At 42.5% G+C, this 27,318-nt stretch overlaps 1 protein-coding gene across 7 annotated transcripts in view; it reads right to left on the bottom strand.

Moving 5' to 3' along the window:
* SMYD3 (SET and MYND domain containing 3) overlaps nucleotides 1–27,318 on the bottom strand; it is a 764,618-nt gene that overhangs the window by 186,415 nt on the left and 550,885 nt on the right. Inside the window, exon 1 of one of the 7 annotated variants that reach the window (XM_033199076.1) lies at nucleotides 1,758–1,805. The exons of the other annotated variants lie outside the window; for them this stretch is intronic. The gene's annotated coding sequence lies outside the window, so the exon portion shown is untranslated. Of the gene's footprint in view, nucleotides 1–1,757; nucleotides 1,806–27,318 lie in introns of those variants that run through there. 7 annotated transcript variants of the gene reach the window in all.

Below are 27,318 nucleotides of genomic sequence, written 5' to 3'. Positions count from 1 at the left end.
CAAACCAGAACAACAGCGGGAGAGAACCAGGCTGGCGAGGGAGGTCAGCTCAGGAGAGGAGAGGCTGTCCTTCCCAAATGATGATTTGCAAATCCCAGGATCCACACAAGTGTTTCCAGAAGGTTTACGAGAGTACAGGTCATTCCAGCATCTGTTTCAATTTCAATTAAAAAAAAAATCGATAATGGAAACAAGGAGCACACTTACCAGGAAGTTGCTGGAGAGCCTTGTGTTTTACTAGTGAGCATGCTTTGAAGTTGTGGGGGCAAAGGCCCATGCTCACAACTCAGCCACTAAGCTGCATCGTCACTACACGGCTCGTCTTGTGACAGTTTGACATGATAGAGTTTTCCATTGTTTCTTAGTCACGTTATTTCATTTGCAAACCTAAGGGACCCCTGATTAAAGACAGAAGCAAGTAGGAGATATGACCCCCAAAGCACAATGTAGACAAATGGGGTTGCATCAAACTGAAAAGCTTCTGCATAGCACAGGAAATGGTCAAGAAAGAGATGACCGACAGAGTGGGAGAAAATATTTGTAAACCATACAATGGATAAGATGTTAATATCTAAAATATATGAGGGACTCAACACAGTATCAAAAAAAAAAAACCCAATTTTAAAATGGGCAAAGGATTTGAGTAGACATTTCTCAAAAGAAGACATATAAATGGTCAAAAGATTCATGAGAAAATGCTCAATATCACCAAATGCTCAATCATTAGGAAAATATACATAAAATCATAATGAGGTATCACCTCATACCTGTTTCATCAAAAAGACAGAAGATAAATGTTGGTGAGGATGTGGAGAAAAGGGAACTCCTGCACACTGGCGGAGTCTACATTACTCCAGTCATTAGGAAAAACTGTACAGAAGTTACTGGAAAACTTCAAAATAGAACTGCCATATAATCAAGCAATCCCATTTCTGAATATACATCCAAAATAAGTAAAATAAGAAATATCTGCGCTCCCACTCTCATGTACATTGTGGCATTTTTCACATTAGCCAAGATATGGAATTAACCTAAGTGTCCAACAAATGGATAAAGAAAATGTAGAATAGATACACAAATGGAGTAATCATCAGCCCTAAAAAAGAAGGAAATTCTGTCATTTGCAACAACACGGATGAACCTGGAGGACATTATGTTAAGTGAACTAAGCCAGGTACAAAAAGACAAATAATCCATGATCTCACTTACATGTGGAATATTAAAAAGTCAAACTCATAGTAATAGAGTATAATGGTGGTTACCAGAGGCATGGGCTGGGGAGAGAAATGGGGAGATGTTGGTCAAAGTGTGCAAAGTTTCACCTTCTTCACAGGAGGAATAAGTTCTTGAGATCAGCACAGCATGGTGACTACAGTTAATAAACTGTATATATATTTCAAAGTTTGAGAAAAAATTTCAAATGCCTCACCATAAAAAATGACACGAGGTAAGGGATATGCTAAATTAGCTTGATGTAATCATTCCATCTTGTATACATTTACCAAAAATTCACATTGTACTCCATAAATATATACAATTATTTGTCAATTAAAATTTTAAATAATTTAATAAGACAGAAAGCAAAGATGTTGAACAACAAGGGAAAATACCTAAAATGATAATTCCATAAATTTGACTCAAGATGCTTTAATATCATGACTTATCGGGTTGAAATTCTTATAGAGCATCTCAAGACATCTCTAACATTTGAAAAAATGTTAGAAAAAGAACATACTTTGAATACGTCATCATCTTACATTTTGCAGATGGCATGACGACTACGAAAGTCCCCAGTGCGTTGTTTGAAATGTGCTTGCACTTTGCTGCCTAAAACCTTTCTTGTCTTATAATCTAGAAAAACAACATAGAAATCATGAAACATAATCTAGCTGATTTATTAAAGAGTAAATTATAAGAATGTTAAGCATCAGTTCATGAAAGCAATATGCAACCTAAGATCCAAAGCAAAAATACTTCATTTAAAAATTTGTGTTGATGAAGGCCAAGCGCAGTGGCTCACTCCTGTAATCCCAGTACTTTGGGAGGCCAAGGCAAGTGGATTGCTTGAGCCCAGAAGTTTGAGACCAGCTTGGGCAACACGGCAAAACCCCGTCTCTATAAAAAAATACAAAAACTAGCTGGGCATGGTGCCATGCACCTGTAGGTCCAGCTACTCAGGAGGCTGAGGCTGCAGTGAGCCATGATCATGCCACTGCACTCCAATTAGACTGTCTCTCCCTGCAGCAAAAAAAAAATTGTGCTAATAATGTTTTTATAAAACTAATTTACAGCAAGTTAAACCATGTAATATCACATGATAAATGAGAAAACTAAAAATTTGTCTTTATATACTATGATTATTATTAAAGATTTTACACATTTACTTTATAATACAAGCCAAGTAAAAAATAATACTTAAGATAAGTTCTTTATCCCATCACCTATGACAACATACTTGGGAATTTGTCTTTCTAGACTGTGGTACATTCAACTGTTTTCACAACTGCAATGGTGTCTGTCCCATTTCAGGCCACAAATAAGTCTGCAGTTCACACTAGACATACAAAACACTCAACAATCACTTGTCAAGGCTACAATCAATATCAAGGCCAATATCATAAGGAATGGTAATCATAGAGTTGTGCTCTTTTACGTCTCTCCCACAATCAAACTGCCAAATGTTAGCAAATGAAGCCCCTTTAGATAACATGATTGCTTTCTAAAATCCACACCGATTTTCATTTTCTAAGAGCTTTACTCACAACAGAACTTACAAACAACTGTCCTTGATAAGAGAAAGCAAAATAGCCACACATTTGTCCACTGCTCCTTCCCTGAACTATTACCTGGCATTTCACCTCCTTAAAGTCATCAGATGAAACAAGTACTTACTACAGATGTCTGTCAAATACGTACAGAAGTATAAAGCTCTGCAACGTCAATACGTAGAGAAGTACAAAGCTTGGCAACACCATTTTCATTGTTGTTTTCCTCCCACATCCTGAGGCTCAGAAATACTATGAAATTCTTATATAATTTATTGTAAGACATCATTATAGATTTCTATAGCTCTGCAGTCACATTCTGTTCTGCTACCAGTTTCATTCAGATGTGCTCCACTCCAAAAAGTTTCACAATGAACTGAACTTTCTCCCAGGTATCACACTTAAAGATTCTTTTGTTCTGCTTAAATCGTCAAAACATTCTCTTATATGATCCTGTAGTTTCATTCTTCTCTTTCCAAGTAAGTGGTGTGGAAATCCACCCCCAGCAGTACCAGGACGCTTCACTGTAATCTTAGTCCCAGTACTATATTCCTAAATCAAGTATGCTAGGTGCTGTACAGCACCTGACTGAAGTTGAATTAGATATGGCAGCGAGTGGCTCAAATTATCTGTTTTTCCATCAAATTAATGGAGAAAAGAAAACTACAGAAAACTGTTACACGTGGAAGGTAAGACTGCACACTAATCAACTGCCTCATGTAATCCCCAAATGAAAGATCCAGTGTGTGCCGAGATTCCTTTCACTATATAGAAATTAAGGTGAATATTCTCTCCAGGTGAACTTTTGGCAGGCAAGGGTTTGTCATACCGATGATGCCTGACCTCTCAGGGAGTGAAACCCAGAAGCAGGTATTTCACATGACAGCAGGTGAAGTGTGCATGACTTGTGTACAAGCTGTGTGGGCTCACGTGAAGGCATTTTGGGGACTAGTGCGTGGCTGTTTCTGGCAGCCAGTGGCAGCCTAGAGGGAGAGCACCTCAGTGGGCCAATCCTTCCTTGGTTGCCCAAGCACACCTGATCCCTGGATACTGCCCAGTAACCTAGTGGGCAGAGGCCAGAGAAGAACAAACATGGATCAGATGAGAGAGAGTCACAACTTTAATTATGCACTCCAGAGGCATCAGGAAATACGTCTCTGAGGTCAGACAGACCCTCTTTTGATCTTTCCAGGTATGCTCCTTTATTTTTGGAAATATAAAAAGACATAAAAGAGGCAATTCATCATGGCTTCATTCCAACCCCTACACTGTCCCTTTGTCTGGAGGTAGCTCATAATTCTTCCCTCTCCTCTTCCAGACACTTTTATAGATGGCCAGATACACAAATCAGACTGGTGGGAGTTCAACGCGAGGACATCATCTGATCATTTGTCTTCTCTCCTGGTACCATGATCAGCTAGTCACCATCATGAATATATCAATAGTACTGTTCCCAGCCTCTTTCCTGACCAGATTCCTGAGTTGGCAAGTAGCTGAAACACCAGCATACTGCCCCTGCACTGCTTCAGTGAGTCCCTGCAGCCATTTGTAAGGAAGGTTCCCCTTTCCTGACTCAACAGTTCATAAGAATGTGAAGAAGAGAGAAACCTCGTCTCTACTAAAAATACAAAAATTAGCCGGGTGTGGTGGCACATGCCTATAGTCACAGCTACTCAGGAGGGTGAGGCAGAATCACCTGAACCCAGGAGGTGGAGGTTACAGTGAGCCGAGATCGCACCACTGCACTCCAGCCTCAGGGACAGCAAGACTCCAGCTCAAAAAAAAAAGAAGAATGTGAAGAAAAGAGGTAATTTAGAAAAGTAGATTAAACATTTTCTTTTGTGATGGACACTGCTCAAAATACAGTTTGACAAACTCTTTCTTAGCTAGTTAGTGGGACCCTCTTGACTAAGAAAGCATTATAGAAGTATCAGTTTAAAAAAGATAAGACAGGCTGGGCACGGTGGCTCACGCCTATAATCCCAACACTTTGGGAAGCCAAGGCGGGTGGATCACGAGACCACCCAGGCCAATATGGTGAAACCCTGTCTCTACCAAAATACAAAAAATTAGCTAGGCGTGGTGGTGGTGGGCATCTGTAGTCCAAACTACATGGGAGGCTGAGGCAGGGGAATCACTTGAACCCATGAAGCAGAGGTTGCAGTGAGCCGAGATCAGCCACTGCACTCCATCCAGGTGATAGAGCAAGACTCCATCTCAGGAAAAAAAAAAAAAAAAAAGCCAAACCCTGGCCTAGAGGAGACGGGCTGACTATTGGGTCCAGATCTAGTCCCCATCAACTTTTCTAGTCTCTTCTCTAGTGTCTGCCTTTTCATGTTTTCCTCTCAATTTTCCTGTCTTCACATCTTCATGTCTCCGCCAGGTGGAACAGTCCCACTGTTTAGAATGTTCTCCCCTCCTTCCTCGAGCTACTGAAATACTACTGGTCCCTTAAGACCAGGTTCAAAAGTCTTCTCCTGTGGGAGGCCTTCATGTCACTGAAAAAGAAGGAGAGGGACAGCGCAATCACGGTGGCTCCAGTTGGCGCTGGGGAGAATGGGTGGTTTGGACTGGAAGGAATTCTCCACAGTGCAGCATAGCAGCTATGGCAATTCATGGCCAGACTGTTTCTTTAGGTGGGTCACAGATCCATCCCTCCTCACCTTCCCCTCCAGGAATTTCAGCAATTCTAGCCAGGGGTTTACAGACAGAACTCTGATCTCCCTGGGACAGAGCCCTGTGGGGAGGGGCAGCTATGGTCTCTCTGTTCAGCTGACTTAGTCTTTTCTGCCTGCTGGCTCTGAAGAGTCCATGCAGTCTAGACAAGGGGAATTCCCCCCAGCATAGTGTACCTGCTCTGCCAAGGGGCAGTCACACTGCTTCTTTAAACAGGTCCCTCATCCTGTGCCTCCTGACTGGGTGAGACCTCCCAACTGGGGTCACCAGACACCTCCTACAGGAGCATCCTAGCTGGCATCAGGTCAGTGCCTCTCTGGGAGGAAGCTCCCAGAGGAAGGGGCAGGCAGCAATCTTTGCTATTCTGCAGTCTCCACTGGTGATACCTCCAGGTACAGGAAGCACCCAGGTGAATATGGTCTGGAGTGGACCCCAGCAAACCACAGCAGCCCTATGGAAGAGGGTCTTGACTGTTAAAAAAACAAAAACAAAAAACCAGAAAGCACCACTACCACCAACATCATCATCAACAAAAAAGACTCCACAAAAAACCCATCTAAAGGTCAGCAGCCTCAAAGATCGAAGGTAGATAAGCCCACGAAGATGAGAAATAATCAATGCCAAAATGCTGAAATCTCAAAAAGCCCGAGTGTCTCTTCTCCTTCAAATGACTGCAACATCTTTCCAGCAAGGGCACAAAACTAGGCAGAGTCTGAGTTTTGAAATGGCAAAAGTAGGCTTCAGAAGGTGGGCAGTAACGAACTTCACTGAGTTAAAGGAGTTTGTTCTAACCCAATGCAAAGAAGCTAAGAACCATGATAAACATTACAGGAGCTATTCAGCAGACTAACCAGTTGAGAGAGGAACATAAATGACCTGACGGAGCTAAAAAACATAACATGAGAACTTCACAACGCAACCACATGTAACAATAGCTGAGCAGACCAAGTGGAGGAAAGAATTCAGAGCTTGAAGACTATCTTGCTGAAATAAGGCAGACAAGATTAGAGGAAAAAGAACGAAAAGGAGTGAAGGAAACCTCCAAGAACTACTGGTTTATATAAAAAGACCAAATCTACAACTAACTGTGGTACCTGAAAGGGCCGGGGAGAACAAAACCAAGTCGGAAAACATACCTCAGGATATCATCCAGGAGAACCTGCCAAACCTACCAAGACAGGCCAACATGCAAACTCAAAAAATCCAGGGAACCCCAGCAAGATACTCCCTGAGAAGAACAACCCCAAGACTCATAATCTTCAGATTCTCCAAGGTCAAAATGAAAGAAAAAATGTTAAGGGCAGCCAGAGAAAAAGGCCAGGTCACGTACAAAGGGAAGCCCATCAGACTAACAGCAGACCTCTCAGTGGAAACCCTACAAGACGGAAGAGATTAGTGGTCAATATTCAATATTTTTGTTTGTTTCTTTAAGACAGAGCCTCACTCTGTCACCCAGGTTGGAGAGCAGTGGAACAATCTCGGCTCACTGCAACCTCTGCCTCCCAGGTGCAAGTGATTCTCCTGCCTCAGCCTCCTGGATAGCTGAGATTATAGGGGCATGCCACCATGCCCAGCTAATTTTTTTTGTATTTTTAGTAGAGAGAGGTTTCTGCCATGTCGGCCAGGCTGGTCTCCAACTCCTGATCTCAAGTAATCTGCCTGCCTCAGCCTCTCAAAGTGCTGGGATTACAGGCATGAACCACTGCACTCTGCCTCAATATTCTTAAAGAAAATAATTTCCAACCCAGAATTTCATAACTGGCCATACTAGGCTTCATAAGTGAAGGAGAAATAAAATCCTTTTCACACAAGCTAATGGTAAGGAAATGTGTTACCACCAGGCCTACCTTGCAAGAGCTCCTGAAGGAAGCACTAAATATGGAAAGGAAAAACTGTTACCAGCCACTACAAAACCACACTGAAGTACATAGACCGATGACACTATGAAGCAGCTGTATCAACAAGTCTGCAAAATAACCAGCTAGCATCATGATGACAGGATCAAATTCACACGTAACAGTATTATCCTTAAATGTAAACGGCTAAGTGCCCCAATTAAAAGACACAGAATGGCAAGCTGGATAAAGAGTCAAGACCCATCAGTGTGCTGTATTCAAGAGACCCATCACATGTGCAAAGACACACACAAGCTCAAAATAAAGGCATACAGAAAAATTCACCAGGCAAATGGAAAGCAGAAAAAAGCAGGCGTTGCAATCCTAATTTTTAACAAAACAGACTTTAAACCAGCAAACATCAAAAAGACAAAGAAGGGCATTACATAATGGTAAAGGGTTCAATTAAACAAGAAGAACTAATTATCCTAACTATATATGAGCCCAATACAGGAGCATCCAGATTCATAAAACAAGTTCTTAGAGACCTATAAAGAGACTTAGACAATAATAATGGGAGACTTTAACACCCTACTGTCAGAATTAGCCAGATCATCGAGACAGAAAATTAACAAAGCTATTCAGGATCTGAACTCAGCCCTGGATCAAGTGGACCTGACATATCTCTAAAAATCTCTAACCCCGAAAACAGAATATACATTCTTTTCTGTGCCACATGGCACTTACTCTAAAAATTTATCACTTCTAATTGTTTTGCTAATTGGAAGTAAAACACTCCTCAGCAAGTGCAAAATAACTAAAATCATAACCGTCTCTCAGACCACAGCACAATCAAATTAGAACTCAAGATTAAGAAACTCACTCAAAACCACACACTACATGGAAATTGAACAATGTGCTCCTGAGTGACCCCGGGGTAAATAATGAAATTGAGGGAGAAATGAAGTTCTTTGAAACTGATGAGAACAAAGAAACTATGTACCAGAATCTCTGGGATAGAGCTAAAGCAGTGTTAAGAGGGAAATTTATGGTACTAAAAGTCCATATCAAAAAGCTAGAAAGACCTCAAATTGACATCCTAACATCACAACTAAAAGAACTAGAGAACCACGAGCAAACAAACCCCAAAGCTAGCAGAAGACAACAAATAACCAAGATCAGAGAGGAACTGAGAGGACGGACACACACACACACACTTAAAAAAGAAAAATCAATGAATACAGGGGCTGCGTGTTTTTTTTTTTTTTTTTTTTTTTTTTTTTGAAAAAATAAAATAGGCCACTGGCTAGACTTAAAAAGGGAGAAGAATCAAATAGACAATGAGAAATGATCAAGGGGATATCACCACTGACCCCACAGATATACAACCAATCATCAGAGACTACTATAAATACCTCTATGCACATAAACTAGAAAATCTAGAAGAAATGAATAAATTCCTGGACACACACACCCTCCCAAGACTCAAGCAGGAAGAAGTAGAATCCCTGAATAGATCAGTAACATGTTCCAAAATTGAGGAAGTAATAAATAGCCTACCAACCAAAAGCAGCCTAGGACCAGACATACTGACAGCTGAATTCTACAAGAGGTACAAAGAAGAATTGGTACCATTTCTTTTGAAACTATTCCAAACAATTGAAAAGGAGGGACTCCTCGCCAACTCATTTTATGAGGCCAGCATCATCCTGACACGAAAACCTGGCAGAGATACAACAAAAAAAGAAAACTTCAGGCCAATACTCCTGATGAACATCAATGTGAAAATCCTCAATAAAATACTGGCAAACCAAATCCAGCAGCACATCAAAAAACTTATCCACCACGATCAAGTAGGCTCCATCCCAGGGATGCAAAGCTGGTTCAATATTTGCACATTGGTAAACATAATTCATCACAGAAACAGAACCAGTGACAAAAACCACAAGATTATCTCAATAGATACAGACGCCTTTGTTAAAATTCAACACCCATCATGTGAAAAACCCTCAATAAACTGGGTACTGAAGGAACATAACTCAAAATAATAAGAGCCATATATGACAAACCCACAGCCAATGTCATACTAAATGGACAAAAGCTGGAAGCATTCCTCTTGAAAACTGGCAAAAGATAAGGATGCCCTCTCTCACCACTCCTATTCACCACAGTATTGGCAGTTCTGACCAGGGCAATAAGGCAAGAGAAAGAAATAAAGTGTATTCAAATAGGAAGAGAGGAAGTCAAATTGTCTTTGTTTGCAGACATGATCCTATACCTAGAAAACCCCATCGTCTAAGACCCAAAGCTTCTTAAGCTGATGAACAACTTCAGCAAAGTTTCAGGATTAAAAAATCAATGTGCAAAAATCACAAGCATTCCTATACACCAACAGACATGCAGAAAGCCAAATCATGAATGAACTCCCACTCATAATTGCTACAAAGAGAATAAAATACTTAGGAATACAACTAACAAGGAAAATGAAGAATCTCTTCAAGGAGAATGATAAACCACCATTCAAGGAAGTCAGAGGACATAAATAAATGAAAAAATATTCCATGCTCATAGATAGAAGAAATCAATATTATGAAAATAGTCATACTGCCCAAAGTAATTTATAGATTCAATGCTATTCCCATTAAACTACCATTGACATTCTTCACAGAATTAGAAAAAACTTTTAAAATCCATACGGAACCAAAAGAGAGCCTGTAGAGCCAAGACAATCCTAAGCAAAAAGAACAAAGCTGGAGGCATCACGCTACCAAACTTAAAACTACACTACAAGGCTACCATAACTAAAACAGCATGGTACGGTACAAAAACAGACACATAGACTAATGGAACAGAATAGAGAACTCAGAAGTAAGACTGCACATCTACCACCATCTGATCTTCAACAAACCTGACAAAAGCAATGGAGAAAGGATTCCCTATTTAAAAAATGGTGCTCGGGGAACTGGCAGCCATATGCAGAAAACTGACACTGGACCCCTTCCTTACACCTTATACAAAAATTAACTCAAGATGGATTAAAGACTTAAATGTAAAACCCAAAACTATAAAAAAAAAAACCCAGAAGAAAATCTTGGCAATACCATTTAGGACATAGGCATAGGCAAAGATTTCATGAAGAAAACATCAAAAGCAATTACAACAAAAGCAAAAATGGACACATGGGATCTAATTAAAGAACTTTTGCACAGCAAAAGAAACTGTCATCAGAGCAAACAGCCTACAGAATGGAAGAAAATTTTTGCAATCTATCCATCTAACAATGGTCTAATGTCCAGAGTCTTCAAGGAACTTAAGCAAATTTAAAAGAAAAAAAACAAAAAGCTCCATTAAAAAATGGGCAAAGGACATGAACAGACATCTCTCAAAAGAAGACATTTATGTGGCCAAGAAACATGAAAAAAAGCTCAACATCACTGATCAGAGAAATGCAAATCAAAGCCACAATGAGCATCTCACCCACTCAGAATGGTGATTAAAAAGTCAAGAAACAACAGATGCTGGCAAGGCTGCAAAGAAATAGGAATGCTTTTACATGGTTGGTGGGAACGTAAATTTCTTCAATCATTGTGCAAGAGTGTGGCGATTCCTCAAAGGTCTAGAACCAGAAATACCATTTGACCCAGCAATCTCATTATACCCAAAGGAATATAAATTATTATACTATAAAGATAGGTGCATGTCTATTTTCATTGCAGCACTATTCACAATAGCAAAGACAAGGAATTAACTCAAATGTACATCAATAATAGACTGGATTAAAAAATCATGGTACAGATACACCATGGAATACTATGCTGTCATAAAAAGGAACAAGAGCATGTTCTTTGCAGGGACATGGATGGAGCGGGAAGTCAATATCCTCAGCAAACTAATGCAGGAACAGAAACCCAAACACCACATGTTCTCACTTACAAGGGGGAGCTGGACATTGAGAACACATGGACACAGGGAGGGGAGCAACACACATTGGGGCCTGTCAGCGGATTGTGGGGTAGAAGAACATCAGCATAAATAGCTAATGCATTAGATTAATACCTAGGTGATGGGGTGATAGCTGCAGCAAACCACCACGGCACATGTTTACCTATGTAACAAACCTGAACATCCTGCACATGTACCCCAGCAGTTAAATTTAAAAAAGGAAACAGCACAGCAATATTAAAGATAGTACTGCCTAAAATACCACAATTAGGTTTTTTTCTCTGAAGAGCCAGAAAGGAGATACAGCAAGAGCTGAATAGAAGCAACAGAGAATCTGAACAGGAGAGCAGAGATGGCCTCAGAGTTGTTCCAAACCGACTTGTCCTCAAAGCTCTCCTCCACCACATTCCTCCACCCCATGTGGAGGCCACCTGAAAAATCAGCCAACACACTGTTTTCTATCAAATACAGGTCTTTACACTAAATCCCAAATATGTTGTCTATGAGAGGAACATCTGACGTTCCCACGCCACTAACATCTCGAAGCACTTCACCTCACCTCTTCCAGTTCTCCAGTCCCCTCCAAAGAAGCTGTGAGTACAGTATCTTCATGAAAGAAAGGATAAGAGAACTCAACAGACTCTTCTAAGGCGACATGGTCCTATGTTCTCACGCATCAACAAAATTTAGTTTGTCAAAATAACCTTAGCAGAAAACTCAGTTATGAAGGAAGTACATACAGGCAGATTGGGGGAGGGGGTTAAGCTAAAGGTCAGGTCTGAAACACTGTATTGGACCCTAGACCCATCAGAAGGACAGATCTGTTCATTCATTAAGGGTCTACTATGTACCAAGCACAGCGCTAGGCACTAGGAAGAGGAAAAATTGTCCCTTTTAAATCATGTTGCTATTTCACTGCCCAAGGAAAACAAAAATGTAAAAAACTCCCCATTTCCCTCTAATTTTGACAAATTTTAGCCTTCCTCAGCCAAAGATTATTTTCCTGACTATTGGCCATATTTCTTGTTAAGTCACTCTGTCAAAACGCAAGTTGCAATAACGCGGGCAGCATCAAATCTGTCAGATCAATTTAGAAACAAATGAGTCTGCTGCTCTTCTGTGGCCCTGGGAGGCGGGCTGGCCTCCACGTACTCTCAGACCATCCACAGGAAGAATTGCTGGGGATTACTGAAGACCAGCTGGGAAGCGTAAAGTAAAATGGATGGCCTTTGAATTTTCCACTCTCCCATCGCCTAACTACAGCCAGCCGCCATTCCCAAATTCATGCCACAGGGAGAGGGATACTCTCTCCTAATGCAGCGCACAAACGTACATCAGCTACAAAAGAGCAAGTAGCTAAAGGAAGAAAGAGAAAATGAAGCCCTGGCAGTCTGTCATGTGAATGCCACACTATTTGCAGGAATTCATACATGGTACAACCAGAGACAGAATAGAAAAGGAGGCTGCCCTCCCACCCCGGTCCTCCTCCAGATCCCCCAAAGTGAACTCAATTGTTTCCTGCTTCGTGAATGCCTTCTGCCATCCCACGTCACCGTGTTTTAAAACATCAGGGATTCAGTTGCGTTATGTGGGGTAAAATGTGTTCAGTGTGCCTGCATTTCTAAACCATTGGCTAATGAGATTTTATTAGGAAGAGCCCAGAAATAAAGTGCTAGAATTTACCAGAAAGCTGTAAAATGGAGGGACTGTGAGGATTAAATGAGAAAATGCATGTGGGCCTTGGAATGACTCAGGGCATATAGGAAGCTTAGTAAATGGTAGCAAAATCATAATTATTACCAGTTTGGTTAACGGTGAGACCCACTCAATAAACAGTCCACACCATTATGTTACGTACCACTAAGAAAAAACACTAACAATTAAACTCTATCAGCCTGTATACTACAAATCAGATATCTTAGAATTAATGAAATGCAGTATCACTACGTATACCTCTAGGTTTCCAGAAGAATGTAAGTCATAGTGTACGTAACTAGTGACAAAGATTCTTGGCTTGGTCAAACTGTATTCATACTTCTGAATCTCCTACGTCCATCTGTGCAGTTCCTTGAAATTCAGTTTGAGCAAAAGAACCCTGCCTCGCCGGTTTAGCCAGAACCCTCAGTACTCAGATTCTTCAAGTTCCTCATTCTCCACCACCCTCGGCTGATGTCTGATCACCCTGGCCTGTCTTCAGCCAAGAATCCAGTTAGGTAAGAGGGGCCTCAGGATGACTGAGGAGACACATCTGGAACTTGCCTCCTCCACAAAAAAGAACCAAAACAGCAGGACAGAATCGTACCTAGAATAGATCCTCTAAGAGAGAACAGTGGAATTCAACACCGAAGTGACAGGAGATGCCCACGGCAAGAAAGGAGAGGGAAGTAAGGGCAGCCTCTTTCGCTGGGACCCCGAAGAGGCTCCCGACTGTGCGGAGAGCGTAAGTGAGAGACGTCCAGCCGTCCACATTCCGACACGGGCTCCTGCGAGCTGAGCCACGGGACAGCCCCTTGTGGTCCTTGGACTAACAGAGTGCTGCCCGGAGACCACGCCGTGGCACTGCTCCAGGGAGGGAGCTTGTGCCGGGCCCCACATACTGCTCAAGTCCTCAGCAGCTACAGCACAGCACCATTTTGAGGGCCCAGCTTCCACAGGCAGCATCCTGCCCTGGGCCCCAAAAGCCCTTGAATGTCCACATTCCTGGAGCCCCCTTGATAGCCTCCACCAGTCACTGCCGGCTCCTGCTGCTGCCAGCACGGAAGCACAAGCCACTGGCAGTGACCCTGTGGCCCCAGCAGCAAGGCCACCATGCGTGTACAGCTACCCTAGGACAGCTTAACCCACCTGCAGCCACCACCTAGGACCAAAGCACACACTCCTCACGCCATGTGGCCCAGTTCCACCAACCCCAGCGCCCAAGCCATGCAAAGGTCTGGGGATCTCCCTACCCCATCCACCCACCACTGTGGGCAGCTGAGCAGTTCCCCTGCAAGCCTGAGGATGGGCCTACCCGACCTGCCACTACCACATCTAGCATCCATTGCACGTGCCAACTGCAGGCCTCAGGACTGGCCTGCCCAGCCGGGTGCAGCCAACACCAACACCGGCCACTTGGGAGCCAGAGGATCCTCCTGCCATTGCTATTGCCATTGCCTATGCCACGCCCATTGCCCAGACGCCCCAGGACCCTCCTACGCAGCACACTGATGCCACCACCAGCACCCAAGCAAGCCAGCCGGATGCCCAAAAACTGACCTGCCTAGACTTGCTAATGTGGGTGCCAGTGTACACAGCCTCGAGGCCAAGGACAGGCACATCTGGCCCACCACTGCCACCATGGGGCCCAAGGACTGGTGCACCCAGGGTCCCTCTCCCCAGCAAAATTTCACTACAGCTTCTGCTAACAACCACATCACCCAGAGCCACTGAGGACATTATAGACACCACAGATGCCAATACAGCCAAAAAAAAAAAAAAAAAAAGTCATATGGAGACTACACTACTGCGTGCACCCGGAACCAAAGCCAAAGTTCCCAACCTGGGCTGGGCGCAGTGGCTCACGCCTGTAATCCGAGCACTTTGGCAGGCCAGGGCAGTGGATCACTTGAGGTCAGGAGTTCAAGACCAGCCTGGCCAACATGGTGAAATCCTGTCTTCACTAAAAATACAAAAATTAGCCGGGCGTGGTGGTGCATACCTGTAGTCCCAGATACTTGGGAGGCTCAGGTGGGAGAATCACTTGAACCCGGGAGGCTGTGCCGCTGGACTCCAGCCTGGGCAACAGAGTGAGACCCTGTCTCCAAAAACAGACACACACACACCCCCACACACCCAACCAACCAAGCAACAACAACAAATGAAAAACCACAGTGCCTAACCCAAACACCACCATAGATCTGTCTTCAGGAAAAATCCTCCCCTATGAATGCAAATTTAAAAAACTGGAAGGAGCACAAGTCACTGTCTGTGGAAGAGAAAATAAAAAATAAGTAAAACAAAAATTAAAAATGAATAATTGGAAGAAGCAATTGTTAGATCAGAAGTGTAGCCATCAATGTAAGGACACAAGAAACTTGACAAAAGCAAGGACGCATGACTAAGAAATAGATTAATTCTCCAGCAACAGATTCCAAAGAAAAAGACACTTAAAACTTTTTTTTTAATTAAAAAAAGAATCTGGCCGGGCGCGGTGGCTCACGTTTGTCATCCCAGCACTTTGGGAGGCCGAGGCGGGCAGATCACGAGGTCAGGAGATCGAGACCATCCTGGCTAACACGGTGAAACCCCATCTCTACTAAAAAATACAAAAAAATTAGCCGGACGAGGTGGCGGGCGCCTGTAGTCCCAGCTACTCGGGAGGCTGAGGCAGGAGAAAGGCATGAACCTGGGAGGCAGAGGTTGTAGTGAGCCGAGATCGCACCACTGCACTCCAGCTTGGGCGACAGAGCGAGACTCTGTCTCAAAAAAAAAGAATCCTGACCTAATCCTGTTAGGTCAGGTTAGCCAGAATCCCCCTCACCCGGATATTTCCTCTTGGTAACTTTCCATCCACCGACCCCCACACTGCCCCTTGGCTACCAATTCCCACGGGCCCACAATGTATTTGGAGCTGAGTCTAATCCTACCCCAGTGCAAAACCTGGTTGCAGTGGTCCCTACACCTATCGCCATGGTCCTGAATAACGTCTCCCTTACTGTGCTTTCATAAATATGACTGATTTTTTTTCTTTAACAGTAGGATCTGAATACAGGTTTTGTGTGTCACCACAGCCACACTAGGCCCTGAACGTCTGACCACTCCCTGTTCTTGGAATCTCGTCCACTACACGGATTGGGGTGCTCTGGCCTTCTTGACTCTTAACATTGCCGGGAAGGATTCACCACCACTTTTAGCATCATAGTTCTTTGCTTTCACCATTCCAAGTCAGTTGTCATAGAAGAGGCGATCCTAAGTCACTCAAAATCCAAAATATGGCTGATATAAAGTTACATTGCTTCTGCCAAGTCAGTGGTCTTGCCAAATGTAGCCATACACTGGAGGTGACTTCGTGCGCGTATGTTCCCAGCACCTTCTCTCCATGCTCAGTTAAGCAGTGCAATTTCCCTCGGCATAGAGTTTAGTTATTTTCAAACCTAAACTCCCATTTCTTTTTCACCGATCACACTGCTCTCTCTAAATAACAGAGTAAAAACCCTTATGCAGATCGTTGGGTAGGGAAACTGGGGATGGATTTCAGTCACTCATTAGCCTGACAAGTCTTTGAGCCAAGGACTGAATGCTCTAGAGTTGTAGTTGGCCGTCTGTTATTGAAAGCACCGGCTCTCAAGATCACTGGACATATAAGGTAACTGATGAAGGATACACAACGGCATTTAGAGAAACTGCACCAGAACTGAAGAAAAACAAGGAGGCACATTGTTTCTGCATCACTCTTCTTACCTGCAAACCAGGGGGTGGGTAATCTAAAATACCAGCCGAGTCCGGCAGCCAACAGTCTGTTGCATTCCCTGCTTACAGAAAGATGTGGGAGTGAATTCTCCACTCCACGGTTGCTTCACCATGATGCACATTACAGTCAAATCTCTTTTAAAAATATTTTTCATGATATAGGCAGTTCCTACGTACTCCAAGTCTGATCGTGCTGCTTGTGATCTGACTGTGAGAACTCTCCACTTTTCCTCTGTGTTGTCCATTTTCGTAGTCACTGCTTCGTAATCACTTCTACCAAGAAGAAACATCTCAACTTTCTAACCTGTGAGGTTCCACCAGTCACCCTACTCTTCATTATTACAAAGAGTTCTCCTTTTCTTGAGTTATATACAGATTTAATTAGTTATTTTTAATAAAAACTAAAATTTCCAATGATCCTTTCTTTCCCTCTAGCTTTATTTTGCCCAAATGCTCTGTTTCCCCCCTACATCTAAATGCAAAACAGAATATATTCACTAAAGGTATCAGGGTTTGATAATTACAGCAAACACAACTGAATTTGCATATGTGAGGTTTCCAATTTTGAATTCAAAGACAATGAATAGCAAAATAATTTAAATTAGAATTAATCTGCTGTTTCTGGAAAGAAAAATGTTACCAATGACAGGAAAAGAAATGTTGGTTTCAAAGAAAACAAAACAGAAATACCCCTAAATAAAGATTACTATATATCAATTATACCATGATAAAGCTGGGTGGGAGGGAGGTTATTACTGTAAAACCTATTTGAAGGGGGAAAAATTAATGAAAACATTATCAATAAATGACTAAAAAGCTGAAACATAAGGATCACTTTGGGAAATGAAGCAGAACGAAACACCAGGAAACAAGGCATGAAAAGAAAAGGATTAAGGGAACAAATGAGTTGATGACAAAAAAGTTACAAAGACCAGGAGGAAAAAGAAATATGAGAATTACCGATTGTAAGAAAGAAAAAGAAAAAGACTGACAAGCATAGAAAAAAAAATGATGTTTTTATGGCTGCTTGATGATAGTTCAGTCCATTGTCAACCTAACTCAAATCAATCAGAAAGCCGATCCTCGGAAGCCAGAGAATGAAGAGGCCTCTGGGTAAAGGCTGAGAGTACTGGTTGATGGGCATCACTGTTACCATTGTTCTAATCCAACTTGAGAAGACTGTGATACTAGCTCCCCAAATGCTCCTGTTAATGGCATGCACCCTACTCTTAGCAGGTCTCACATTCTGTGCAAAAACGCTGAAAGTCAACATAGCATGTTTTTAGAGTAATGGAGACAGATCAGGTTTTTACTAAGCTAAAGGCAGATACAGCACTGGCTACGCACTCCAGCAGAACGCTGCAAAAACGCTTTACTAAAATGATGAGCCTGAACTCCCCAAATGCCCTCAAGTGCATACAGAGTTGTGTCTCCGCAAAAGCCTCTAAACTACCCAACGAGGTTTCCTTCTGCAGGGCATGGTGTGTATCTAGATGCTGTATCAAGGGGAAGACCAAATATCTGTAGTTTTCGTCAAATACTAGATTCCAAACAGAAAGGTAATTATCAGACAGAGTAGGTGGCAATTAGAGGCTGAGCGGGAGGCTCTAAGAATCTAAGAAGAATTTGTTGGGCATGTAATCATGAAATCCCCAAAACATCCCCGAAAGTGATAAAAACAAACACCTTTGGGTAAAGTGTTATTTTCCCAAAGAGGAATCCAAGCTAGTTAGATCTCTTTGGTCATAATACATACGATCAGTGTATCTGGACAAAGAAACAAAGCAAGATTGCCTTTTCTTCTTCTTCTTCCATAGTTTAGGTTTACTACAATGGGAAACTTCACTGCACATTCATATATCAACTCCAACTAGACCAAAATCTTTTAATTAACTAAAAACATTTTTTAGGATGTAACTCTGAAAAAAATAAAAAGGAGGTGAGAAAAAGCAAATACAAAGTAAACTGGCTTAAAAGTAGGATTCAGTTTTTTTTGTTTTGTTTTTGAGATGGAGTTCCGGTCTGTCGCCCAGGCTGGAATGCAGTGGTGTGATCTCGGCTCACTGCAACCGCCGCCTCCCAGGTTCAAGCAGTTCTCTGCCTCAGTGTCCTGAGTAGCTGGGATTACAGGCGCCCGCCACCACACCCGGCTAATTTTTTGCATTTTTAGTACAGACGGGGTTTCACCATCTTGGCCAGGCTGATCTTGACCTCCTGCCCTCATGATCCACCTGCCTCGGTCTCCCAGAGTGCTGGGATTACAGGCATGAGTCACCATGCCTGGCCAAGTAGGGTTCAGTTTTTAAAAATAAACAGCAGCAACAACAAAAACCCCACATGTACTTTCAAAATTATATTCTGTGATTACTCTTGTGCCAGGTTCTTCAAACACAGGACTTTTGACAAATGAAGCCTGTATGTTCAATGCTGAATAAGATTAAAATGTGTTTAGTTCATTGTACCTACAAAACACAACAGAACTTCAGCAAGATTTTCAACAATGATTATTGTAATTTTAAAAAGGATTTTCTGTGTAACTTTGTTTAAATCTGATAATCCTCTTCACTTCAAAAAATCAAAGAAAATGAAAGTAATACTTGTAAGCAAAATGAAACTAACATGAAGTTTATCAGGCACTTTTACACATTAACTCACTGATGTAATTAAATTACAAATAAATGGTCAGCGTCCTAAAGGATCAACAGTGTAATTAGGACAAGTATATTTCTCCTTAGTCCTTACACCATTTGCCCTGGTATAAAGGCTTGTAGTAGTCAAACATTGTTAATCTTTCTCAGACAATGTTTTAAAGATGCTAGTTAAAATGTAGTTGATAGCTCCTTTCCTGAGTCAGTATGGCAATTACACAAATCAAAACTGCAGCTCAAGATGAGCCAGAGGAGACAGTGAGGAACAACAGGCCAAGGAAAAAAAGGAAGAAAAAGGGAAGATAAAGAAAGTAGTAGACCAGGTGCAGTGGCTCACACCTGTAATATTAGCACTTTGGGAGACTGAGACAGGCAGATTACTTGAGCCCAGATGTTCTAGACCAGCCTGGGCAACATGGTGCAACTCTGTCTCTACGAAAAAGGCAACAACATTAGCTGAGCGTTGGGCGCGCACCAGCAGTCGCAGCTACTCAGGAAGCTGAGGTGGAAGGCTCGCTTGAGCCCCCAGGAAGCAGGGGTTGCAGTGAGCCAAGACAGCACCACTGCAGTCACTGTCCAGCCTTGGCGACATGCCAAGACTGCTGCAAATTAAATTTTTAAAAAGTGGTAGTTTATTCCAAATTCATTTACTAATCAGTTCGTATCTCTGTGTCACTCACATTCAGCTCTTTCTTCCCATTTCTGCTGCAGGTATTTGTCTCATATATTCATCATCTCTTACTTGCAAATTTCCAACTCAGTCTCTCTGGTCCCTGTCTTTTTCCAAACCATTCTTTAAACTGTCATCAGATAAATCTTTCTTAAAAACAGATTTGATTTTACAAAAGAGAAACAGGAGATCTACCTAGTAGTTGCAGAATAAAGACAAAATTCTCTTGTGTGACATCAAAGGCCCTCTACAATCTACTCCCATCCTACCTTTCCCTGTACCCAACACGTATTTTCAGTTATCCCAGCTTCTCTGTCATTCCCGAGTCAGGTTGTGTATCCATGTGGTGTTTTTTGTTTTTTGTTTTTGTTTTTGTTTTGAGATGGAGTCTCGCTCTGCCGCCCAGGCTGGAGTGCAGTGGCGCTATCTCGGCTCACTGCAAGCTCCACCTCCCGGGTTCACGCCATTCTCCTGCCTCAGCCTCCCGAGTAGCTGGATTATAGGTGCCCGCCGCCACGCCCAGCCAATTTTTTTTGTATTTTTTAGTAGAGACGGGGTTTCACCATGTTAGCCAGGATGGTCTCCATCTCCTGACCTTGTGATCCGCCCACCTCGGCCTCCCAAAGTGCTGGGATTACAGGTGTGAGCCACCGTGCCCCGCCACCCATGTGGTTTTGTCTTTTTTTTTTTTTTTGCATATGATCACCACTTTATTCATAGTTTCCTCTTTTAAAAATACCTTTTTCACTACTGCTATCGCTGGTAATTTTACTCATCCTTTAGGATCCAGCTTAAATGTCACCTCCTTCAAGAAACTTTCCTACATCCTATTGATTTTACCTGATACCTGAGGATTGATAGAACAGTACAATATCCTTTGTGCTCCATTCCATCTCATTCCTTTTCCACTTTCCAGAGGTCATCATTACCCTAATTGTATGTTCTGAACTCCTTGCTTTTATAATAGTCTCACCCATATGTATGTATGGTTCTTATCCAGTTTCGCTTTCCACAGTTTCAGTTACCTGCAGTCAACCTCAGTCCAAAAATAGGTAAGTATGGTGCAGTAAGATATGTTAAGAGCCACCACATTCACATAACTTTCATTACAGTATATTGTTATAAGTGTTCTTAGTATTGTTGTTAATCTCCTGTGCCTAAGTTATCAATTAAACGTTATCATAGGTATGTCTACAAAAGAAACCAGTACACACGAGGTTCAGTACTATCCATGGTGTCAGGCACCCTTTGGGGTATTGGCATGTGTCCCCCATGGACAAGGGAGGACTAAACATATTGTATGTTTAGCTTTGCACACTTTGAGCTACTTACAGATGGAATCATACCGCATTTATGATTTTACAACTTGCTTCAGATTTTTTCTGGGGGGGCCTCAACATTATAGCCCTAAGATTCATTTATGTTGATGCGTGCTGCTGCATTTCACAGCTGACAGGCCTCTTGGCGTGTGCTCCAGGAGGTGCTTATGAAAAGAATATACATAGTAACACTGTTTGTAAATGCAAAAAATTACAAATGACTCAATGTTCATTACTAGGTTATATAAATAAGTAACATTATTTTCTATTTTTTTATTTTTCAGAGATGGGGTCTCATGTGTTGCCCTGGCTGGTCTCAAACTCCTGGGATCAAGAATCCTCCCGCCTGAGTCTCCCCAAGTACTGGGATTACAGGCATGAGCCACCGTATTTAATCTCTTGGCATTTTCTATACTAGCACCTACTAAAGTTTAGGGCACATAGTATACTCTCTACAATACATGCTTTTTAAGATAAACAAATTTGAGAAGAAAAGCTATGTCTGATTCCTTGTGACTTCCTCACCCACAGAGGCCAGCACATGCTCAGATGCTCAGTTAAGATCTCAGATATTCAGCCACAAACCATGTTAAGGTTTTGTGGTTTTGTAACTTAGGGCTAGCAGTGGACAGGCAGGAAATAATCTGAGCTGATACAAGTGAGGGAACAAAACAAGAAGTGTGATGTGTTGGGTGCCTACCCCAAGCTAGGCAGGCAGAGCATTATTTTTTATGAGGTTAATCCCACCTGCTTACTTTTAAGTCCTACAAACCACTGTAGTTCACAAGAATTCCTTTCTTCCCTTGTGACTCACTGTCTCCCTATCCTCAACTAATTCCCTCTCCCTGTCTTCATCTCCCTCCTTCTACTTCTCCTCCTCCTGTACTATTCCCCTACTCCCCTGCGTATGAGCCTGCTACGGTACTCTGGGAAGGATTTAGTGATGGTGGTAAAAATTGACTTCTTGATTTTCTTCCCTGCCTTCCCATCTAAAGTTCTGACTTCCAGCGAAGTCATCTTCCAGCAACTTCTTCCATTCTGTTGGAGCAATGATTTGTCTCTCACGATGCCGTCCATTGGTTGAATATTGCATGCCCATCTTACAGCAGCTGATTTACCCTGCTTGTTCCCTTTTTGGCATATTTGATGCCAGCTCTTCAGCAGAACCAAATCCCTGGAAAACTGATCACCATCTCAACAAGTTATTAAACTAATTATCATTTTGCTAAACTAGAAACTAATCTTCAGGCTAACACTGCCAGAGAAGATGCAATGGAAGACAAATTACACCAAACCACCAATAGGCATGTATTTATCTGCAGCACTAGCCAACTCCTCTTAAAATAACTGATACAGAAAATGATGGAAATATATTAAATCCAAAAGAAGACAGACGACTGCCAACTAAAGTTTTCCCATGAAATTGAGTATTATTCACAGTTCATCTCACTCTGTGTTATTATAGTTTAGACCTGACTAGCTAAAAAAAGACCATTGCTTTGACACACAATAGATGTAAGAATAAAGCTTACATGTCACGCTTTCCTTCATTCCTGCTTTCAATATTCAATCTTCCCCCTTTCCCTTTCGCATCACCTACTATACTCACTTCCTCTGTAACATTTCTCTCTCCTCTCTTAGAAAAGATCCTCGGAGGAAATTAAAGTGTGGCCAGTCCTTACTCTTCAACCTCAACTTCTCTCAGCATGCATTTCTCTGAGCTATCATTTCACTAAAATAACTCACCTCTTTCTGAATCTTTCCTAGCGTTGCTGTATTTCTTACACCTGCTTGGATTAACGCCCACTCACTGCTCAGGATATATTGTGTCTACACTTGAGTAGGCACAAAACCCTTTTTCAAACAAAAGGTATCTGTCAGATCAATACTGTTTCCTCCAGATATGTCAACGAAATCAAAGAGCGTCCCTGACCTTTCATCTACTTTCTTTCTCTTCGAGTATCCTCATCATCTGACTCTTTAGCCTGGTACAAGCAGGATATGCGAAAAAGTCGTAACTTAACTTCCTCATTATTTTCTCTATCAAGCCTTAATAAGTAATAAGGGAAACCTTTACTTTGGGCTTACCTTCACTCCAAAATGTAGAATTGTGTGGTTAGGTTTAAAAATGACAGAATTCTCACAAGAAAATGTTAATCTAATGTTAGAACTCATAGCAGACAAGGCAGGGACGCTGAATGTAATTATTATAGAGTCTTTGGGGGAAAAAAAAGGTGGGGGGGAACAAGCAGGTTTTATATTTGCAATGAGCCAGGCATGTTATGAGGTGCTTGTCTAGATTCTTTTTTTTTTAACCACAGAAGTTTGGAGAAGTTACTATCACCCTCATTTCGCAAACGAGGCTTCTCAGGCTCAAAGAGGCTTCAGTGGTGCCAGATATTGAATCCAGGTTTTTCTGATCCTCATGTTCCATAGCAAGACGAGTTAAATCTGAAAGCATCTTAAGAGGAATGAGCTATAAAATAACATTCTGACAATACAATCATACATGATGCAGACCGCTTCTCAACAAAGGCCCTTCACAATCTGGCTTCTGCATCCTTTCCTCACCCTTCCTCTCATCACTGGCCACGAATCTCCTTGTTTCCAGCCCTACAGAACACCGCACACCATTTTCTGAAGTGCTGTGCTGATGAATGTACTTTCCACAGGCTCTTTCATTCAGGTGACTGCCCTCTCTCTTGCTGCATCTATCTCCTATTCCAGAACTTAGCTCAAGCATTGTCTCCTTCAGGAAGCTTTTCCTCAATCTCCAGTACGATTTAGGTTCTCCTCTTCCATAGCAAAGTACATACCCCTACAGTACCACTTACCCCACCGAACCATCGTTGCTGATTTGCTTGTCTGTTTCTTTTACTACTAGGGTTATTCCTAGAAACAATGAGCGGTGAAGCCACTTGCATCAAGTCCCAAGGGTGGCGGTTGATTCCACAGGAAAAGACTGATTCACGTGGCTTTGTTATTATTGCCTCTTTGTTATGAAAGCAGACAATTTAGTCAAGCGACAACAATCTATTTTTCCGCCTGAAAATGACCCTGACGTGAAAACCAGCTGATAGTGCCAGTGATAGAAATGGACCAGTCTGAAGAATGGGCATAGGGCCGGGTGCAGTGGCTCACACCTGTCATCCCAGCACTTTGGGAGGCCGAGGCAGGCAGGTCACTTGAGCTCAGGAATTTGAGGCCAGCCTGGGCAACATGGGAAAACCCCCATCTCTACAAAAAAAAGACACAAAAATTAGTCAGGTGTGGTAGTGTGTGCCTGTGGTCCCGGCTACTGAGGAGGCTGAAGTGGTAGGATCACTTGAGCCTGGAAGGCGGAGGCTGCAGTGAGCTGAGACATGCCACTGCGTTCCAGCCTGAGCGACAGAAGCCAGACCCTGTCTCTAAAGAAAGAAATAAATGGCATATGTTGGCTTTATAAAGTACTTTAATCCTGAATTCATAGAAGCATTACATATCTAGAGCAACTGCTTAACTTTTTCAGATAGACTTCACATTTTTCACAGAGAGGGGAAGAATTACATAGGCATTTGCACATCTGGAAGTTCATTGCTCCCATGGGGCCTATTCCACAGGACAGCCGAAGGCTAAAGGTCTCTTGTGTATTATCTAGCTCCTTAAAATGGCAACATTAAAAAAAAATCTAACCTCCTTCTCCCCCAAATCAACTCAGTTTGTTGAAATTCTTCCATAGGCCTTAAAACTACTGGGCGAAGGCAGAGTTAGACAAGGTTTAAATGTTTGTAGGCATCTGAGAAATAACTGAAAACAATCAGAAAGTAGAGGTGGTGGCCTACTCTGAATTCTCCCTCAGGCACCACCATGAGGGCACTCCTCTGCCCATCGGCAGAGCCGCACATGCCCTCCCTTCTCACAGAAACAGGGTCAACCCTCATTTCTAGGAACACAATTTTCAACCACACAGTTCTCTTCCATTTTCTACTTTCCAGACATGGGTCTGCTAAGAGAAGATATCTGGGTGAGAACTCCAATTTTAAGGGGAAAGAATCTTTGGAGAAAGCACTTTATCTTGTTAGCACTTTGAATCTCAATTTCCTTCTCACCCTTTCACCCTAAAATATCAGCTTGCATCAGACGCAAAGGAAGACGCACAGCTGCACGTGCTCAAGATGACTAAGGAAGGAGAAACAGACAAGCCACTCATCACTCTCCAAACTGGACGCCCAAACAGAAGAACCATCCTTGTCTTCTACCTGTTGTTTCTGGAATAGTTTATGTCAGGAACGGAAAATTTAAACACTGCCATATAGTTTCATTTTTTTCCCACTCTAGTTCTTGAAAACATCCTAGATGTTAAGATGTGTAGCCTAGGACACTGGTTTTCACACAATGCTCTAAGGGACCTTTGGAGCCAGAGACACAGAGGAGGTATCAATAGGAGGGGTCTGATGCCTCTTCGACACATGTTACCATAATTAACATTTATTTTGAGAATAAGAATGTAAGCTCCATGAAAGCTGGGATTCCTGTTTCCTCACTGCCATCACCCTGTGCTTTTAACAGGGCCCAGAATACAGTTAGCTGCTGGATAAAAGTTTTTTGACTGAATACATTGCATGTTTATTATAGCTGGGAACTGATTTAGCTGATTTTCACAATAACCCTACGAGGCATGTACAGTAGTTATCCTCACTTTGCAGATGAGGAAACTCAGGCCCAGGGGACCCTGGCAGCCTGACTTCCGAGTCCCTCTTCTTTTTTTTTTTTTTTTTTTTTTTTTTTTTGAGACGGAGTCTCGCTCTGTCACCCGGGCTGGAGTGCAGTGGCCGGATCTCAGCTCACTGCAAGCTCCGCCTCCGGGGTTTACGCCATTCTCCTGCCTCAGCCTCCCGAGTAGCTGGGACTACAGGCGCCCGCTACCTCGCCCGGCTAGTTTTTTGTATTTTTTTTTTAGTAGAGACGGGGTTTCACCGTGTTAGCCAGGATGGTCTCGATCTCCTGACCTCGTGATCCGCCCGTCTCGGCCTCCCAAAGTGCTGGGATTACAGGCTTGAGCCACCGCGCCCGGCCCCGAGTCCCTCTTCTAAACATCATACCACAGGACACAGTCTCCCCCGTCAGCCAGCAGATTTCATCTGTTTTACATATGAGGTTTCCCACCATTTGACTTGAAGAAAGGGTTGATTTGGAGGGGGGAACCACCAACATTTAAAAATCACCAACTTTATGGTGAAATCCAAAGTCTGCAAGTAATAAATCTCCCTTCTTGCTCTGTTTTTACCGCCACCCTTGGCACTTGATGCAAGTGGCTTAACTGCTCGTTGTTTCAGGTTCCTGATCTTATTTTAACACTTACCTTGCAAGATCACTATACATGAAATGATTAGAGGATCCTGATGTTGTCCAAAGTGTAATTGTGCGGATGTTGATCTCAAAATTGTGAAACAAGGACATGGCTGAGATGATCACTAAACTCTGTCTCAAGTTCAACGCCTCTGTCACTGAGGACCTCGCACAGTGCTGCCCACATGGTTATTTTATTCCTCAATGGCCTTGCCAACTAAACAAGCCTTACGATTTTAGGTTTGGTGGCCAGAGAGCCTGGCTAAGCTCCTATCAGCATGTCAGCCAGATGAGGTGAAGGGATGGAGAAACAAATGTGCACGTGGGTTGTGTCGAACAATAAAGAGAAAACAGAGACCAAAAATCTTGTGCCGAGGTTTGACCTCAACAACTGCAAAACCAATCATTGCTGTGTTTCACTGTGTTTCTAGAAACATCCATAGAGGAAACACCATAGTCGGCCTGAATACATGATAATAGCTTTCACGGGCTTACTTATGGTATTTTAAATAGAGAAAAAAAAGAAAAACCAAATTTCGAATCTTGCCAGAAATTGGGGTTTTACTTAACTATAAAACAGTCAAGGGGATTTTTTCAGGTAAGACATGAAGCCTTTCTTTATAAGCTCTTATAAGACTAGAGACCGCTGGATTGCCATGCCGTTCCTGCTGCTGGCATTGTGCTACG

Source organism: Trachypithecus francoisi, unplaced genomic scaffold (assembly GCF_009764315.1).
Source record: "Trachypithecus francoisi isolate TF-2019V2 unplaced genomic scaffold, Tfra_2.0 Lachesis_group5, whole genome shotgun sequence".
Classification (NCBI taxonomy): domain Eukaryota; kingdom Metazoa; phylum Chordata; class Mammalia; order Primates; family Cercopithecidae; genus Trachypithecus; species Trachypithecus francoisi.
The sequence above is the reverse complement of the archived record's forward strand: the minus strand, read 5'-3'. Positions and strand labels throughout refer to the sequence as shown.